The sequence below is a fragment of the Anomaloglossus baeobatrachus genome, chromosome 8 (assembly GCF_048569485.1).
Source record: "Anomaloglossus baeobatrachus isolate aAnoBae1 chromosome 8, aAnoBae1.hap1, whole genome shotgun sequence".
In the NCBI taxonomy this organism is placed as follows: domain Eukaryota; kingdom Metazoa; phylum Chordata; class Amphibia; order Anura; family Aromobatidae; genus Anomaloglossus; species Anomaloglossus baeobatrachus.
In genome coordinates, this window is record NC_134360.1 from 199,302,942 (window position 1) to 199,323,255 (window position 20,314).

General features: G+C 44.1%; 1 protein-coding gene across 1 annotated transcript in view; it reads left to right on the top strand.

The window, feature by feature from the left end:
- The first annotated feature begins 961 nt into the window (after positions 1–961).
- Positions 962–20,314, top strand: part of DPYD (dihydropyrimidine dehydrogenase) — a 1,712,944-nt gene continuing 1,693,591 nt past the window's right edge. Inside the window, exon 1 of the mRNA XM_075321045.1 lies at positions 962–1,100. The gene's annotated coding sequence lies outside the window, so the exon portion shown is untranslated. The remainder of the gene's footprint in view (positions 1,101–20,314) is intronic.

Genomic DNA, 20,314 nt, shown 5'->3' on the forward strand with positions numbered 1-20,314 from the left:
TAGTTATTCTGCAACACACCATTCGAAATGTAAATTGATCATCCACCACTGTGCCCACCATTAACTAGCCATTTTTCCCTACCCAATAAATAAATAAATTAATTAGACATTGGAATCTTACCCCCAATTCATTATCAGTCACCCTCCTGTATCATCAACTCCTACCACTGTGCACCTCCCCTGATTCATTATAAATACATGCCTCACAATTCATTATGTCATGTCCTCTCTTTCACTCCCATCCTTAATTCATCATAATATAATTTCTTTTATCCCACCCTACATTCATTACATTCATTATAATATAATTTTTTTTATCCCCATCACCCCTGATTAGTCACAAAAAAAGTGATGAGAACTCCCCTGTAGCTGCGCAGGGGCTCCTACACATTATTGCTGGCAGCAGAGCTTTAGGAAAGCTTCCCGTCTCTGGTGATAAGGGCTGCCATTGGTGGTGCACAAATATTTGGCCATAGCCCCCCTAGAGCCACCCATTATTGCTGGCAGCAGAGCTTTAGGAAAGCTTCCTGTCTCTGGTGATAAGGGCTGCCATTGGTGGTGCACAAACATTTGGCCATAGCCCCCCTAGAGCCTTAGTAGCCCAGATTGCACTGATGATAATTGACCTATAATTGGGATGTGGTCCATTGACATCTTCTTCAAACCAAGTAATTAAAAATCCAACGGCCATTGCATATAGGATATTAAAAATATGTATGGTATATATTAGTAATGAGCCAATCCGCCAATATTCACACACGGGACTTCGCTCAAATTTGGCCAGGAAATTCTATTCTCAATGAATTTAGTCAATGTAAAAAAATGTGTCATAACTCTTTGGGGGCTGTTCACGCCAAGCTCTCTTTAAGCCGTGGTCAAGATTCCCTCCAGGTCTTTCGATCTTACTCAGCAGCTCCAGTGTCTTCTTTTATTGCAGGTGTGAACACAGTTATCCTCTTCCAGAGCTTCAATTAAGGTAATTAAAATGGAAGATCTCACAGGGGATGTTTGTTACCACACCTGAAGAAAAGTAACTAATAGAGGCACAGGGAGAGAATGGATGACCAAGCGCGAAGCGTTATCAACATGATCGATTACTGGTAAGTATACATTTTTTAATCCAATAACATTTCCTGCATTTGTCATGGATTCATTTGTCATCAAATTTCAGGAAATTCGATCAATTCTAAAAAACAGTTATATAACATGCACCTTACTGTCACTGTCTTCTTCATACTGTGTCACTGTCTTCTCTTTTTGAGTGTTGTGACGGGCTCAGGTTTGGTTTTCCTCTCATACAATGCTAGACCATACACACAATAAACATGTTTATTTCTTTGTGCACGTGAGGGGTTAATGTCAGTTCTGCTGCTGTTCAGCTGTTCTTGCTTAAGTCCACTTCCGGCCTAGATAAAAACCCTCTGCTTCCAGCAGGGGGTGCCGGTAATTCAGATCATTCTGGTGCGTAGCCCGGAGGTGGACGGATGCACGCATTCCATGCTGCTATGGTTGTTTGGTGTTTGGTCGTGTGGAAGTTTTCCCTGGTGTTGGGAAATTCCCTTTACCATTTCGGTACCTGTTCAACCTTATGTGTTTCCCCTGTTGTTTGTTTGAGCTTTAGTGTTGTCATTACCCCACTGTCTGTTTTTTGTGTTGGTGGGATTTTGAGGATCTCCAGTCCAGCCTGTTCCCCTTGGTGGTGGATGTGGAGGGGATATTACCATTAGGACCAGGATAGAAGATAGGAAGAGGCTGAGGGCTCAGACCTCGCTACCTTCAATCTTACCTCTGGGTTGAGGGTCAGCCTAGGGTACTTCCTTAGCTTAAGGGGTACTTTACACGCTGCAACATCGCTAGCAAATGCTAGCGATGTCCAGCGCGATAGCACCCGCCCTGTCACAAATGCGATATGTGGTGATTGCTGCCGTACTGAACTTTATCGCTACGGCAGCTTTACACGCACATAAATGCTTGGCGACATTGCTGTGACTGCCGAACAATCCCTCCTTCAAGGGGGAGGTGCGTTCGGTGTCACTGCGACGTCACTAATCGGCTGGCCAATAGAAGCGGAGGGGCGGAGATGAGTGGGGACATAACATCCCGCCCACCTTCTCCCTTTCGCATTGCCGTCAGGACGCACGTAAGGAGGTGTTTGTCGCTCCTGCGGGTTTACACACAGCGATGTGTGCTGCTGCAGGAACGACAAACAACATCGTACCTGCGGTGGATCTAACATTATGGAAATGAACGACGTTACGCAGATCAGCGAGATTGTACGCTTCTGCGCTCGTTCATTGTTCCACCTAGGATTTACATGTTGTGAGATCGCTACCAGCGCCGGATGTGCGTCACTAATGACGTGACCCCAACAATATAGTGGTAGTGATGTTGCAACGCGTAAAGTACCCCTAAGTGTAAGCGCAGGGTCCCCCGTTCACTCTCGCTCCCTAACCGGTCATGCACATCCATGACATTTACCTTCCATTTGTCGAAAAATAAGCAAATATTACTCAACAGTGGAGCTACATTTCTGATAAATAATATTAAATATGGATAGCTGTAAAGATTTCACTTTCTTAGATGTGATATATTACAAAGTTTTTTTTTATTTTTAATGTACTAGTGATTTTTAAACTGAGGTGCAGGTATATGAAGAACAGTAGAGGAAGACTTGACTTTTTCTTGACCTTTACTTCCTCCCTGCTGTTAGGAGTTGGAGAGGAAGTAGAATGCTTTCATTAGAGAGATAGATAGATATGTGCCGCCCCTGCAGCAGTCGAACTGCTCAGATCCAGGGTTGCTGTGGCTCGAGGGTCACCGTACCCAGGGACTTGCGGCCACTCAAAGGTAAGGGGGTATTTACAGGGGATAAATGTTTGTGACACCACCTGCGGGTTGCGGTAAGGGGAGAACAACCGCTGCCGAAAGGAGTACTGGGGCAGATGGTGTGGGAGCAGCCAGATGTCAGTCCCTCCGCAGGTAGGGAAGGCCCCGGATGGTGGGGGGAAGAGGTTTGGTGATTGGGTTGCTCAGCCTTGAGAAAGCAGGATACAGGGGTCTGGTTACTCACTGCAGTAGTGTTGGTGCTGAAATTGGTGGAATATGCAGACACTCACACAGATGGTAAACCAAAGACTTTAAGTACCGCAGTCTCTGCGGAGGAGCTCGTCCAAGTCCTGCTCCCAACAGTGTCACTTGGTGGGTCCGGAGCCCTGACTCCATGCACAAATTGATTGACCGTAGTAGCCTTGAAGCTTTCGGGGCCCCGCTCACTATGTGTAGTTTAGCTGTGCTCTTGATAGTTGGCACTTGCGATTTTAGTGGGTTGTGTACTTTGGAGAACCCTATCCCCGCGTTGTGCTGATGCCTTCAATCTCTGAGCTCTTGGGGAAAGTTCATAAAGAGACTATCCTCCACAGGTTAATTATCAAGGCACCTGAAGCTCTTCCCTGATCTAGGGTCCTGTATACTACCGTGCTCGGTACTGGAGCCCAGACAGGTGCAGTATAGATTAGGACCCAGCAAGGAAGGTTGCCGTGACGTGGCTGCTGGGCAGGTATTACAATGGCCATTCGAATATGACAAAAACACCTCAAAATGTTTTATATTAGTTTTTTATCAGTTTGCCATTACAGTGTTTGACTGTCTAAGTAATATTATGCATTATGAACAGATATGCACATGTTCACACTATTGGGAGTGCTGCCAATCTTCTCTTTTTTTGTTATATTTATATATATATTTGCCATTACAGTGTGCAACTGTTTTTCTCTTAGTCACATAGATAGATAGAGGGATAGAGGGATAGAGGGATAGAGGGATAGAGGGATAGATTGATAGAGGGATAGATAGATAGAGGGATAGATAGATAGAGGGATAGATAGATAGAGGGATAGATAGATAGAGGGATAGATAGATAGATAAATAGATAGATAGATAGATAGATAGATAGATAGATAGATAGATAGATAGATAGATAGAGGGATAGAGGGATAGATAGATAGATAGATAGATAGATAGAGGGATAGAGGGATAGATAGATAGATAGATAGATAGATAGATAGATAGATAGATAGATAGAGGGATAGATAGATAGATAGAGGGATAGAGGGATAGATAGATAGATAGATAGATAGATAGATAGATAGAGGGATAGAGGGATAGATAGATAGATAGATAGATAGATAGATAGATACTGAATCTGCAGAAGAAACAAATACTGCTCTGTTACAGTTGATTTTGCTTCAGTGCATGTTTCCTGTATTTACAAGTCAGACAGCAAACCATTGCAAATCAATTAAGCACGAGTCTCAGTTTAACCTAAAATTGGCAGATATCTCTATTGGCTACAGTGATTTTTTGAAGCCAGGATTTTGTAGTCAGAAATAGCAGTTCCACTGACCTTGCTTCATTTTTCTTAGCCAGGAAAATGGTGCCAGCTTGTATGGATTGCTTATCAGACTGGCAACACAAGTTTTTCTGGTAGGGGAGCGCAACCTTTATTTAATGCATTTTATAAGCCTGTATGGCAAATATTGCGGTATACATATGGTCGATAAAAATATCCTCTCAGTTCTATCACATACAAATACTGAAACAATCATTTTTTATCTACCTTTCACACAAAACAGAAATAACATGCACGTCCTAGATTTGAGATTATATATCCTCTGGTATTAATGGAGCCCAGATGCTTCCACCTGCAAGGCTAAAACACAACCTGGTGTCCATTTGATATGTCCTTCACAAGTAGATCTCTTCTACCAAAGTAATACAATATAAAGTAATTTACTCACCCATTGTACCTATCGTACTAGTGTTTGCTTGCATGGCACAGAACCAGCTTCATCTGCAGAGCTTGCTGGGTTCTTGATGACTCTGTTCACATTATGCTTTTGTATAGATTTGTCCTACATCAGCTTGGTTTCTTATGCATTTTTCCACTAAAACCATACTGCACATTAAAGGGAACCTGTCACCAGTTTTTTTGCCCTATAGGCTGCGGCCACCACCACCAGGCTCTTATATACAGAATTCTATCATAAGAGCCTAGGACGCTGTGTAGAACATAAACACTTTATAATACTCACCTAAACCAGTCGCTGAGGTGGATGTGGCTCAGATGGTCATCTCCGTTCTCCGGTGCCGGCGCCGCCTCTTTTGGATATCTTCGACCTCTACTGAAGCCAGTGTGCATGACACGTTTACGTCATGCACACTCGCTGGTCCCGCGCATGCGCACTATAATACTTTGATCTGTCCTGCTCAGGACCTGAATGCCGGCGGGTGCGTATGACGTCGGACGCGTCATGCACCGCGGCTTCAGAAGGATGACAGAGGCGGCGACAAAGATGGCCGAAAGAGGCGTCGCTGGCACCGGAGGACGAGACTGCCCATTTGACCAACATCCACCGCAGACACCGGTTTAGGTGAGTATTATAAAGTGTTTTTTTATGTTCTACACAGCAGTCTGGGCTCTGATATACAGCATGTTAGAATGCTGCATATAAGAGCCCACTGGTGGTGGCCGCAGCTTATAGGGCAAAAAGCTGGTGACAGGTTCCCTTTAATGATTCCGCATCATGGCATTATTGACATGCAGTATGCAACTGTTGGAATTTACATTTGATGTATACAGTACTGTGCAAAACGTTTAGGCAGGTGTGCAAAAAATGCAGCAAAGTAAAAAGACTTAAAAAAAAGTTAGTATATTTTTTTTTAACTTTACAATATACACAGTGAGTGATTAAAAGAAAAATCTAAATAAAATTAAATAAAAATTAATTGAGCCACTCTTTGCCCTTAGTACGGCACTGGTTCTTCTAGGTATTCTTGGATAAAGTCGGAGATTTTGTTGGAATATAGTCAGGAGTTTGATTAACAAGTTATACTGAACAGGTGATAAACATCATCATTTTCTTATGTATATTATGTATATTATCACTCAATAACTGAAACAGAAACACTTGTGTATAAGGTTTAAAACTGGGTGAGGTGCAGTAAAACTCCACTACTGTGGTGAGGTTGTGGAAGACAGTTTTATGTCTCAGGTCAGACTGAGTACAGCAACAAGACATAAGGTAGTTATAGTGCACTAGCAAGATAATTAGTCATAACAAATCAGGCTTAAGTTTAGATGGGGGAATAACAAAATCAAAAAGTCAAGGTACATTTGTGGAGACACGGGGGTCAGTGGGTGCTCTCGTCCGCTGGCCCGGCCGCCTTTAGAAAGACAGCATGGCCCAGGGCTCATCCTAACTGAACGCCCGACCTCCTTAACCATGGGCGGAACACTACTCAGACAACACAGGGTGAGGAAATCACAATATTAATACTTTATTGGATCCCCAAACAATTAACGGCACATAGCACATGACCAGCGAAACACACAAATGCATAAATGTAACAGGCAATAGTTTCTCACCCTTCCTCTGGCTCACCAGGGATTTAGAATGTCCATGCCTCAGAGCTTCCAGGGCTACTTACTCCAATCCAGCAGCACCCCGCTTTCGGCGGGCACCCACCAAGAATGGAATAATGCCAGATTTAGGAAGTTGGCTGAGGTCTGCAAAGTCTGTAGCCAGGTGACCAAATTGTCCCAACCTGGGTTTCTTCCTTAAGTAGTCTCTAGTATCACATCCGAATCCTTGCATTCAATGCTGAAGTCCATGTAGTGTTATAATCCAGGTTCAGCTATGGCTTGCCAATTGGATCCGCAGATCCTAGATTGGTAGCATGTAGCAAGAGTCTCCCGGGCAATGGACAGTCCTCCTTCTTATACCCCTGAGCTCTCCATTCAACCATTGGGGTCTTCATGATTGGTGAATAAGACTGGGCTCTTATTTGCTAGATTTCAAGCCGTGTACAAAATATCCCAGTAATAATGGTCAATGGCAGAGAAGAGGGAGAGACAGCTACGTTAAATCGCATCCAGCAAACACATCATAATACAATGGGTGTCTGGCCTTCAGTGGCCAAAACAATTACGTGAGTCAACAAAAACTTCAATACTAAACTCCCAAGAGTCTTGTAGAACAATGAGGGATTATCCCCCATCTAAAAACAAACTATCTTCATGTCTGGCTGAATTTTAAGAAATTTAACCCCTGCTAGGCATTGACAGAGTCCATGTCATCACATGGGGGAATAACAAAATCAAAATGTCAAGGTACATTATCATTACGAACTATCTTCAGAGTAAAGAACAAAAAATGCCATAAGTGATGATATGACCCCCACAAAGTTCTGAACTCAACATCACCGAGTCTGGGATTGCACGAAAAGACAGAAGGATTTGCACAAGTCTACATCTACAGAAGATCTGTTCTCCAAGATGTTTTGAACAACTTCCCTCCAGGTTTATTAAAAAATGGAGTGCAAATGTACTGAGAAGATCTTTGCCAAAGAGTGCCTTGACAAACTTCAGTCCTTCTGGGAAAATGTTTTGTGGACAGATGAAACAAAAATAAAGCATTTTGGCAATGCAAAGAAATAGTTTGTATACAGATGGCACAATGAAGCTTATGAGGAAAAGAACACCCTACCAACAGTTAAGCATGGTGGAGGATCCATAATCCTGTGAGATTACTTTGCTGCGTCTAGCACTGAAAACTTTGACCATATCACAGGAATCATGACATCAGAGAATTATCAAGAGATTTTAGAGCGAAATGTCAGACTCAGTTTAAGAAAACTTGGTTTCAGTCAAAAATCATGGGTCCTCCAGAAAGACAATGACCCAAAGCACACATCTAAAAGTACACAGGAATAGTTGAAAAAGCAAAAATGGACAGTTAAAATGCCCAGTAATGAGTCCTGACCTCATTCCCATTGAAAATCTTTGGGGTGAGCTGAAATCTACTATTGGGAAAAAGAACCGGAGACTATATCTCCTTCTTCAGGATAAAAAAACCCCCCACAGATGTACATGCATAGAAAAATAAAGATCACTACTCCTCCTATCTCGTTTGGTCTATTGCTACATTAGCCAAGTGTTTAATCATCTCTTTATCTACATTTCTCATTATTACACACCACTAAATTTATGGACAGATATTGTTTGATTTATTTGCCTGTGTGGATTGGATAGGTTGTTACTGGCATCTGGTAAGAAATCCATGTCAATAGCACCTTTAGAATTATTCACTTAGAAAATTGGTGACGTGTTCAATACTTATTTCACTAGCTGTATGTAAGAAGTAATGCAGTATATTAAAAAATGTCATTTGTGCTGCATGTACAATTATGTTCACATCTGGTTATTGGTTTCTATAACAATAGTGCCTATTTTTATTTCACAAAGTGATACAGAGGATCTATATGCAGTATGCTTAGAAATGGGTGCCCTAATGTCCCGCTGTGCAAAGGCTAGTAAGATGCAGTACAACGTAATCCCCACTAGGTGGCAGTAGAGTAGTGAAGGTGAGATAAAGAAACACTGTAACGGAAAGGCAGCTGAAGTACAGCAGAGAAACTTCAGCAATGTTAACAGGCGAATCACCAGGGGGCAAAAGAGTAGTCAAACAGTCAGGGTCTAGCCAGGAGATTCGAGTCACTGCAAAGAGAGAATCAATATCAAAGTCAGAAAACAGAACCGAGTCAGAAGCCGGGAAATCAGGTATGCAGAGGGAAACACAAACAACAGACAGGAGAGGGAAGACAGGGATTGGGACAGGCCGACAAACGGGGGAGGGTCAAAGTCAGGACACAGTAGCAGGGAGGCGGAATAGATCAGGAACACTCACCAGAGCCAGTAAACACGCTGCAAGGCAGAAATATCACTGGCACTGAACTATAGGTAGAAAGGCAATATATAGCGTCATGGGATCCAGAAGGAGGGAAGGGAAGTTAACCCCTGACATGACCATGCCAGAGCTGGGTGCAACCAGCAGCAAGGAAAAGCCGGCCTGAATCATGATACCTTACTTAGCATTACTCCTTTTAGAGAAAGGTAACCAGCTTTTTAAGATAAAAAACACACCATTTTGGGATACTCTGTTAGGAGATGTTTATATCATATCTGTCTATGTTTTCCCATTCATTTGCTAACATGTTTCATATATTAAATATTAACCCAAAATAACAAATTCAGGTCAATAACGTAGTTTTTGAAAAACGTAGGGGTGGACACTAAAGATGAGAAAATTGATTTGATGAAAATTAAATTCATGTTGAATTTTTGGGAATTCTCTGGACTCATGAAATGAAAACAGTCTGCCTTAAATTTTATGCAAATTGCCAATATTTTACACAATGCATAAGATTGCATCAGCTGTAAGAAGGCTCTTGTACCCTTTGGCAAAGTGAGACAGATTTATAATTTCTTGCAGTTCTCACATCACATTTTTTAGCACAGTTAATCAGGGGACTAGGGTAGCCAGTAGAAAAACAGAAGCAGGAAATGCAGCAGCAATTTTACGGTTATTCTGGATAGTTAGAAGTCATAGCTCATAGGCTAGAAATAGGATGAGAGAGCTTTAATAAACTAAGGAAACTGTAAGGCTATGTCCATATATAACAGTTGCATTGCATTTTTTTTTGCCACAGTACACTGTTTTGCCGGGATTTCCAGAAATCGAAGCAGAAACATTACGGTTCTATCAAAAACTCACAACATAGCTGCAATTTATGAACTCTGTTTTCCTGAAGGATATACATTTTAATACATAGTCTGCCCTAAATTATACTGTTGCGCAAAGTTTTGCACAACTTTGCTGACTGTCATATCGGCATTGCAGAGTCATTGCACATTGCAGAGTCTCAATCGTTCCAATGGTTTCTCTGGTGCCTGGGATTACACAGGCAGACTTGGCCATCAACCTGCTGTGTGCTGACTTATAGACAGCGAGAGTAAAGGGTGCTTTACACGCAACGATATTGTTAATGAAATATCTTTGGGGTTACGTCGTTAGTGATGCACACCCGGCGTCATTAGCGATATCGTTGCATGTGACACCTAGGAGCGACGATCACCGATCGCAAAAACGTCAAAAATCGTTGCTTGTTGTCACGTCGTCCATTTTCATAAAATCGTTGGTTGATCATGTCACAGTTGGTTCGTCGTTCCTGCGGCACCACACATCGCTGTGTGTGACACCGCAGGAACGACGAACATCATCCTACCTGCATCAACCGGAAAGGAGGAAGGAAGGAGGTGGGCGGCATGTTCCAGCCACTCATCTCTGCCCCTCCTCTGCTATTGGGCGGCTGTTTAGTGATGCTGCTGTAACGTCACAGTGACACCGAACGCACTTCACCTTGAAGGAGGGATTGTTCGGCGGTCACAGCGACATCGCTGAACAGGTATGTGCGTGTGACGCTGCCGTAGCAATATTGTTCGCTACGGTAGCGATCACCACATGTTGCACGAACGACGGGGGCGGGTGATATTGCTAGCGATGTTGCTGCGTGTAAAGTGCCCTTTAATCTTTGCTTATCTGCTTGCTCTTTTGGTCACATATTGTGAGGAGGCCTATCACATCTGCTCTCCTTATTTATGCTGCTTAAAACCTTCCACCCTTGCCAGCTATAGTTTATTTTATGTTGGTCTATGAGTTGTGGTGTCCTAGATTCTCTGGTAAAAATTGTGCTCTTTGCTTGTTGCAGATGGGGAATTTTACCCCTGCTGTTTTGTAACGTCCTTCCTCCTCTTGTGTTTCCTCCTGAATCTCTTATTGTCTTTACCTATATGTGTGTGTGTGTGTGTGTGTGTGTGTGTGTGTGTGTGTGTGTGAGACAAAGTTTAGTTTTTTCCATTGTCTGTCTATATCTGTGGCTTTCATAACACTCCTAAAGTAGATGTAGAAACTTGGCACTCAGGATGAATGTGAATAGTGGTTTTAATTGTGAACAACTTGTAGGACCAGCACAAGCACAGATGTTTCTGTCAAAAGAACTTCATCAGTATGTATGCAGAGGGTCCTCAGAAGTATGGTAGCGTAGCGAGCAAAGCGTAGATGAATTTGATGCGGTGTCCACCGCTGTTTATGTGACACCATGTCATACCCAGCTACGCCACTCACCATGCTACCATACTTTCTGAGGACCCTCTACACGCACACTGATGAGAGTTATTTTGAACAAAACTTCTGTGCTTTTGCTGGTTCTACAAGTTATTCACAATAAAAACCACTGTTCACATTGATCTTGAGTGCCAAGTTTCTACATCTACTTTAGACGGTTTTGGACCCTACTTGTGCACCACCCCAGAAGTGCCGTGTGTATCAACTCACTTTCATAACACTCCTGTCCTGTCCCTCTTGTGAAGGGAGAGGGAGGTGGAAACAGATCAGGACTGGTCAGGAGCAGGGCCAGGAAGGAGACTCTGGCATCCTCACCATTAGGGGTGTCCCTGAGAATAGAGATAGCATATGGTCCCCCAGCTTGAGGGACAACTTAGGGGCTCCAGTTCCCTGCTATCCAAGAGTCATCGTTACACATACATTGGGACACCCTGTGATTACTCCTCGCAGTCACAGAACTATTTTTCCAGCACTTGCAGGGAGGTCATACCTAATGGGATTTCCCTTCAGCCAATTGCCCATAGAAAATACTGCCATAGATTTCTTTTTTTCTTGCTTTATTTCTTCTTTTCTATATTAGTACATTTCTTATCCTTTTTTCTTCTAATATTATTTATAATGGATTCCAAACACTTGACGATACCATCTGTATTTTCCAAGGATATTATACATATATTAATATGAAATATTATCCTTTTGTTACACACAATCACACTCAGATTCTAGATTAGGTTTAAAATCTTCTTTAAAGAACAACACCGCTATTAAAGGGTTTTATATTGGCATTCATTGTTCTGCCGTTATGTCGGATATTACTCACATAGTGTAAAGCTGTGTCTGTAGCAGTGAAGACTCTGCATACAAACTACTCAGTTAATATTGATGAAATCTGCAATGCTGCTCTAGTACACAAAAATCTTCATGCATGGCGGCTCCTGTCTCCCTCTCTACAGGACCTCAGAACCTCTCATCCTTCTCCACAGCTGTCTTGGCACATGGGCTCAGATGCATCCTTTGCATCTTAGGTTTCACATCTTCTCTGGCAGCTTTATACCTTTAAGCTGCTTGTTAGCCTCAGTTCCTTTCTCTTGCAGGCTTTGTTACAGTCTTTGTACACAGGCTCCAGCCTGCTCGGTTGGAAGTCAGCCAGCAGTTTATTAAGAATCATAAAACCCCTGGCTGTGCGATGCCGGCTGGATCCTTTTCTATTGCCGTGCTTGTGACAGGAGCTACATTCCTATAGGCATCCCTCGAAGATGCAGCTGTAGGGTTCTAGTAGTGTCTTGCTCTTCTACAAAATCAAATATCTTTGTTAAAGAAGTTTCCCTTTTGAATTATTTAGGAAATCATAAAAAAATCAATGTTATCATTCAACAATGACATGTGTGTATTATTATAAATATATTGGTTGCAAATGGAGTATATACAATATACTACCTGTGCCAGTATGGCCCACCTGTGTAACAAAATATCCATCAGTTTTTATTGTAGAGCCCGACCCCAGGGCGGCACCCCCCGCACACCTCCGGTCCCAGGCTGCGGTGGGAGCGCCGCTCTCCTCACTTGCTCACCGGTTCCATGCATCCTACTCCTGCTCCAGGGTCTGATGTGGCCTCTTCTAGCTTCCAAGCCACACGCAGGCCATCTGGGAGTGCCCATAGAGTGCACACACGGCTACGCCTCCTTTCTTAAAGAGCTGGAGTCCCATTACCCAGAATTGATCCCTGAGGTCAGCTATTACCCTGAAGGTGTTTAAGCCTACCTCCCTTTAGGGGAGGAGCATGAGCAACATTGCCTATCATTAGTGTGTTGCTAGTTCTCAGGTCCCCTGAATGTTACTGTCTCTGACCCTGAGCCCTTGTGTTTTGTACCAGTGACTTGTTCCTATTAACTAGTGTCTCTATCCAGAGTCTGTCACCATCACTACCTCCATGCTGCCACGTCTGAGTCGCTACCTCTGTGCTGCCACATCAGAGCTGCTACCTCCGTGCTCCCGTGTTTGAGCCAGTACCTGCGTGCTGCCACGTCTGAACTGCTACCTCTATGCTTAACGACTGAGCCACAATCTCAATACTGCAACGTCCGAACCACCACCTCCATGCTGCCATATCTGATCACATCTGTACCGTACATCAGAGACTCTCCAGTCCGTCAAAGCCAACTCCACTAATCCTGGCTATCGTGCATTTAGGCCCCCTGGGGCTGCGCCTGATAATCCCTATATAAGGGTTCACTACAGGTTAGCTCCTCCAGGGGAGTCCGGTGTACAGCCTAGGGGGTCCACTTCCGAATGCTTGGCACCCCTCAGCTACCGTAACAGTTATTGTTTTGATGCAATAAAGATCCCACTGGAGACTACCCAATCAAGATCCCTGTTTGTACCCAATCAAGCACGCCATGGACATGCACCTCCACCATCAAACTGAAGTTTTTCGGCCCCCACAATCATGTCCATTGATGGGTCATCGAAATTTCATTATGCCAGTAATGTACCGAACAAAGCCCAGTCAGTAAAGATGGGCAAATAGTGAAATATTAAGGTTCGGAATATGCAATCCAAATACCGAGTACAATTCTGGTATTCGTCACGAATAACAAATCTAATGTAAGTCAAGGGGGGGAACACCAGCATTGTCCTGAGAAATCTTCAAGAGAAACACTTAAATTTCCTATTGACATCTATTAGATTAATTATTCGTGATGAATACTAGAAAATTTTTGGTATTCAGATAGCATAATCCGAACCCGAATATTTCGATTTTCGCCCATCTCTAGCTATCAGGCATTCGCCATATATCATCGTACACCGGCATTACCCAAACTGTTGTTCTCACATCTTAATATGTGGACTCATTGAATTTTATATGCAAACCTATCAACAGGGCCAATTTAAGACAAAGTGTGGCCCCAGGCAAAAGTAAAGATGGGATCCCAAAAGCTCACGTATTGAACCATCGCACAGAATCATTTAAACTACATTTACAAAAGCCAATTTCAGACCTTTTAATGAGCGTTGATTGACTATATATGTCGTTAAGCGCTTGTTTACCTGCCTGTTAATAGGCTGCAAAAGAATAATTGGGACAGGATGATCGTTAATTGATCATTTTGTCCCCATACAGTACCATATTATTGGCAGCACACACACACTCTTGGCTATACACCAACTTCATTTTTACACAAACTGTATGCTACAGATACCCAACTCCATGCTACACAGACTGCATGTTACATACATACACTTTGCACACACTGCAGATTACTTATGCACTGCACATTACACATATACACAATTATATTAAATACAAATTTCACATTTCATACTGCATGTTCCATACACATTATACTATTGTTACAGATGTGTCACATATGACAAACAGTCCCGTAGTTTCGTGGCTATAGAACGTTGCAGCATTTGGCTAACAAGCTACTCTCTGACTTTCCCTTTTTACCTGCTTGAGGTTTATCCCTTTTTTGTTTAGGACCCTGTGGATTTCCTCATCTTTTAAGCTGTTAATCTTCAGCACTTACCTTTTTGTCTTTATGTAACCTCATTCCCCTTTACTCTGTTCTAGTGATAGGTCTAATACCCTTAACAAGTCTTGAGTGCAAGCTGTCTGCTTGTATTCATCTGGATCAACTTTGTTGTTGTTGCAGTTCCACTCGCTGTGTCATCTGGAGATGTTATTCATTTAGTTTCCCATGTGTGTTCTACTGGGGTTGACTAAGTGCTCATCCTATCCATTCCCTACCTAGGACCTATTTCAGGGTCAGCCAGAGTTAGTTATCCGGTTTGGCACATAAGTGCGGAACCTCTCTAGGGTGGTGAGGGAAGTCAGGGGCCAGCAGTAGTTTTGGACAGAGGTCACCATCTCCCCCTTACCTAGACACATGGTTTCCATTCCCTTCCCTTTCACTAGCATGACAACTACTAACTGCATATTACATTTCAAAAATCACGTTATACACATACACACACTATATACTTTACACATACACACAGTGTGTGTTATGCAGATAAACAGACATCCTACACACACTTGTTACAAACACTGAATGTTACACAGACAGCAAGCTACACACATTGCGTGTTGCACACAATGTATGTTATACACTATGCAAATTACATACTGCATATTAAACAGACACACTGCATGTTGTTTACACATGCACTAAAAACATATACACTCATGTTATACACACACTGCCTATTACACATACACTGCACATTACTGGGCCATCAATAAACATTACTTCATTGAAAACAATAGCTGGAATGTTGTGGCTCGCTGTACACTGTTATAGGGATCCACATCCTACAATCGAGTACATCTTGTCTACTACAAGGCGTCTTATCATATAGTCTGCTCTGCTGTTTTTAGAAATGTATAAGCTGTTAAATAAAGCGATGCAAAACTGCTAAATTTGCTTTGGTTTTTAGGCCAAGAAAGCATGAGGAGGAAAAGAGAATAAGAGAATTCTTCTGACCTCTGCGTCTCTATTATGTGGCTCATCCTCTGTCCTTTTTTGCTATAAGTTCTCATTTGTGTTTTTCTCTCTTATATTTATAATAGATTTGAAGATGCAAAACTAAATTGATTCACAAATAATGGCTAAAAGAAATAATGAAATTATAAAAATATGTGACGCCCTGGCCTATCAGGTCGTCACAGGATATTGTGCAATCTGCACTTCTGCATGATATCCATCTCCTCCTTGGTTACGGGTCCCTAGCCTTTGGTGTTGCTAAGAACGAGCTAATTAAAACCTTAGACACACTCTACACCACATCCACCAATGGGTAGCCTGAAGGGAATAGGGCCGCCCACTTATGGGGTTGGTAAGAGAGGGTCAGGAGTGTCAGGAGCAGTGACTCTCAAGGAGAGAGGTCACAAGTCAGTCGGAAAAGGTCAGGAGCTGGGCTCATTGTTGTACTAGGTGGTAGATGTTGGTCTGGGTCTGGTAGGATCTGGAACCCCGGTCGCAGGGGATCGTGTCAAGGGGCACGGAACTGACGAGGAGGGTAGCTGGCGGCCAGGGCCGGCTCCAGGTTTTTGTGGGCCCCGGGCGGAAGAGTCCCAGTGGGCCCCATAAACACACAGACACATACACATACATAGATACGTACATATACATATTTAAAGACAAACTCACAAAATACATATAAACAGACAAATCTATACAGTCATGTACACTGACATACATAGATACACATCATACATGCCTACAGACAGACACACACAGCTCTGCTGCATACAGACACACGCTCTGCTGCATACATACAGAGACGCACACTGCTCTGCTGCATACATACGGACACACACACACACTGCTGCTGCATACATACATACAGACACACACATACTGATCTGCTGCATACATACATACAGACACAGCTCTGCTGCATACATAGACACACACAGCTCTGCTGCATACATACAGACACACACACAGCTCTGCTGCATACATACAGACACACACTGCTCTGCTGCATACATACAGACACACTCACACTGCTCTGGCGGCTTTTCCTCTTTTGAAAAAGCCGGCCGCCCATTATTCAATCTCGTATTCACTGCTTCCACCGCCCACTGGCGCCTATGATTGGTTGCAGTCAAACCCATCCCCACACTGAGTTACAGCTGTCTCACTGCAACCAACGCCCGGTGGGCGGGTCTATATCGTGCAGTACAATAAATAAATAAATAAATAAATAATTAAAAAAAATGGCGTGCGGTCTCCCCAATTTTGCTACCAGCCAAGGTAAAGCCACACGGCTGAAGGCTGGTATTCTCAGGATGGGGAGCCCCACGTTATGGGGAGCCCCCCAGCCTAAAAATATCAGCCAGCAGCTGCCCGGAATTGCCGCATCCATTAGATGTGATAGTCCCGGGACTCAACCAGCAGAACTGAATGAGAATGGGCCCGGCCCGGGAGCAGCTGAAGTGACGAGGCCGAGTGGGCCCCCCCAGCTTTGCAGGTCCCTGGCATTTGCCCGGGTATGCCAGCCTTGAGCTATCTCCGGGCAGGGGTGGGTACGTGGACCCTAGGCCGGGAAGAAGCTTCAAGCATCCTGGTAATTCACCTGACGAGGGCGAAGTCTTCAAGTTTTGTTCTCCACCCGCTCCAAAATCAGGGAACTAGCGCAACAAGGGGGATAGGACTTTCCCAATACACAGTCCAGCAAATCCCAAATGTGAACCCTGAGAGCAAGCTCTCTCCATTAGCCCTACAGGTGAGCAGGACCTGAGTAGTTCTATACTATAGGGGCCAAACTGTTACACCTCGTGGCTCCCCTGTTGCAAGAAATGATGTGGTCTTCCATTCCTTGCCTGCCATGTGCCTTCCTGCTCAGCAGCGCTGAAGGTCTAGGAGACTACGTGGCTCCCCTATTGCAAGGAATGATGTGGTCTCCCATCCCTTGCCTGCCACGAGCCTTCCTGCTCAGCAGCACAATGGTCCAGGTGACTACACAATGTGCAGAGGATACCTACTCAGGGAAGCAGCAAGAATCTCGTTATCCCTGCATCTTGTGAAGCCACAGATCCCACATCTATGTCTCAGAGGCAGGAGAATGAGCATGTGCACCACGTGGCAGGTTTTGATTCGCCCAATGACATCACACGGCTTGATGACGAGGCTGGTGATGTGGTGAACCCTGATTGGCCGGGCTGGGACATCGTGGATCCCGATTGGGTAAAATCCGTCATCTCCGCCTCGCGCCCGCCTTTGGGTGGAGCTGCACCTCCTTAAAAGCCCCGCTTTCCAATATGGCGGTGCACGACCGTCCTCTTTGTTGGATGACTGGCAGCGTGCTGCTACGCCGCTGTACAGGCATTATTGTCTTTTTGTGGACTTTGCCCTGCTGCTCCGGCAGCACCTTGTTTTGTAGGTCATGTCCCTGCCTTCGGTGAGCTCCTTGAGACCTCCTCGGACTCACCTTGTTATTGAAGCACACGTGCGCGAGCACCGCTGTGCTACCCTCGTGCCACGTTTCCGTGACTTCCGTTTGGGCACACGTGCGTGGGCGCCACTGTGTTTCTTCGTGTAACAAGTGCACCGAGCTGTAAGCCCCATCCCATACAACCCTCATGGGTTAGGGCGAGCCGGTGTACGCAGATCGTCTGCTACGTAACGGACGATCGTCAGCAACAACCTGCTCACTCTCTAATGACCATAGCAGCGGTCCCCTACACCGCACAGTGGACCTTGACTGGCGGAAGCTGCCTCTTCACCATCTTGGCATGCTTCCCCGGGTCCCCCTCGTAACACCAAACAGTAAAGACGGTGCCAAGGAAAAGGTCACAGGCTAACAAGCAACACCATCGGGCAGAGGATCCAGATGTGCTCCCTCCCTGCTGCAGCGTTGCCCTGAATTTCGGTTTACAAGTTGTCGGTTTCAGCACTCTTGGACTGAGTGAGTATGCAGTGACCCTTTCTTCCCCAACAGTATCCCAACTTCACCCTCACCAAGCCCCAGGACATTTTCCCCCTTCCCACGAAGGGGTTAAACACCTGGCTGCCATCCCATCGCCACCGGGCGCTCCCAACAGCAGCAGTGTTATCCAACCTTACCACACACCGTGGGTGGCGTCACAAACTCTAAACACAAAACCCCCTGTAAATACCCCCCTTTTATTTCGAGTGACCGCGTGACCCCTCTCGGCTCCGGAGACCCCTCGAGCCACCGCGGATCCGGACCCGAGCAGTCTTGGCTGCTGACGCTGGGGCGGTAGAAATACATCCATGAAAACACAAAATGGGTAAGGGAAAACACAATATCAAATGATGTAATTCTAAATTCTAGTTGGCCTGTTTTTTTGGAAATTCAATTTGTGCAGAAGTTGAATGGGTTGTCCACTACTCAGACATCCCTTTATCAATCACCATATTTACCTCCATTAAAATAACAATCTTTATACTCATCTCCGGCACCAGTATCATTCCATTGGTGTCGGCACTCACTCTCCCAGGTCTTACGGGACGTTATTATATCACGCAAGCCCTGCACCTAATCATCACCGGCTTCAGTCACCCTTCCTTTAGATGTCTCAAACATCATTAAGAAGTAAGTCCAGCTGTAAGTCTGATTTCCTCTTTATGTTCAAATTGTCTGAAGGCGGTCAGATTGAAGTCAGCGCTGGTTTGACACAGGGCTCACATGACGTAACAACTTCACCTGGAGAGTAGATGCCAAAATCGCTGTAATGGTACTGGCCCTGGAAGTGAGTATAAGTATTATTATTTTAACAAAGGCAAACATGTGGATTGAGAAGGTGTTTTCTGAGTAGTGGACAACTCTTTTAATGTCCTAAACTATGCTCTGAAGATATTCATGAAAGACATATAGGATAAAAATGTTCACTAGATAGATTTAGTGTAATTTCCAAAATGGAAACACTTCTGGAGGGTTCCATTCACACTAACACCTCAGAGGTTTTGCAAATTCAATATAACGAATAGAATTAATGTTGCAAAATTTGTATTCTGAAAGACAAATGGTGCTCGCTCGCTGCTGAGAAGTGCCATGTGCCTAATCAGTAGAGTATACAAATGTGGTATTGCAGTACTGCCAGAAATTGAAATTGGGTAACATATTGTGTTGGTTTTTTTTACCCTAATACTCCTTGTTGTGAGTTTAATGAAGTGAGCTGAGGTCAGGTTACCTTTGGTCAAAGGTGGAGGACCGTGGGAACCTTCAGCTGTGGCTGCAAATAACCTGAGTGACATTAATGCTCAGTCTCTGCCTGAAGTCCACAGTGGGTGGTCATGTTCCATGCTGTGACATCAGTTATAGTAGAGCTGGAATCGTTGTGGGACCTCATGTGGATTACATTGGACCTGTAGGGGTGTTTCAGGGTTAAAAAAGTAGTGAAGGAGGGTGCTTTTTGTATTTTATTTTTTTGGTGTTTGTGTTTAGTTCTTTTCACTTACAGATTAGTAATGTGGGTGTCTCATAGATGCCTCCCATTACTAATCTAGGGCATAGTGGCAGCTGTTAGCTGTAATTAACCCCTTATTATGCTGATTGTCACCTTACCAGGGCAATCGGGAAGAGCCAGTTAAATTTCTGGGATTATCGCATCTAATAGATGCAACAATCCTGGGCTGCTGCAGGCTGCTATTTTTAGGCTTGGGGTGGGGGGGCGAAGGAAGCATGGATTTCCACAGTCTGAGAATACAAGCCCCAGCTGTTGGACTTTATCATGGCTGGGTATCAAAATTGGGGGAGTGCATGCTTTTTTTAAATTTTTTATGTAAATATTTTTTTATTTTTTTTTTTAAAAAAAGAC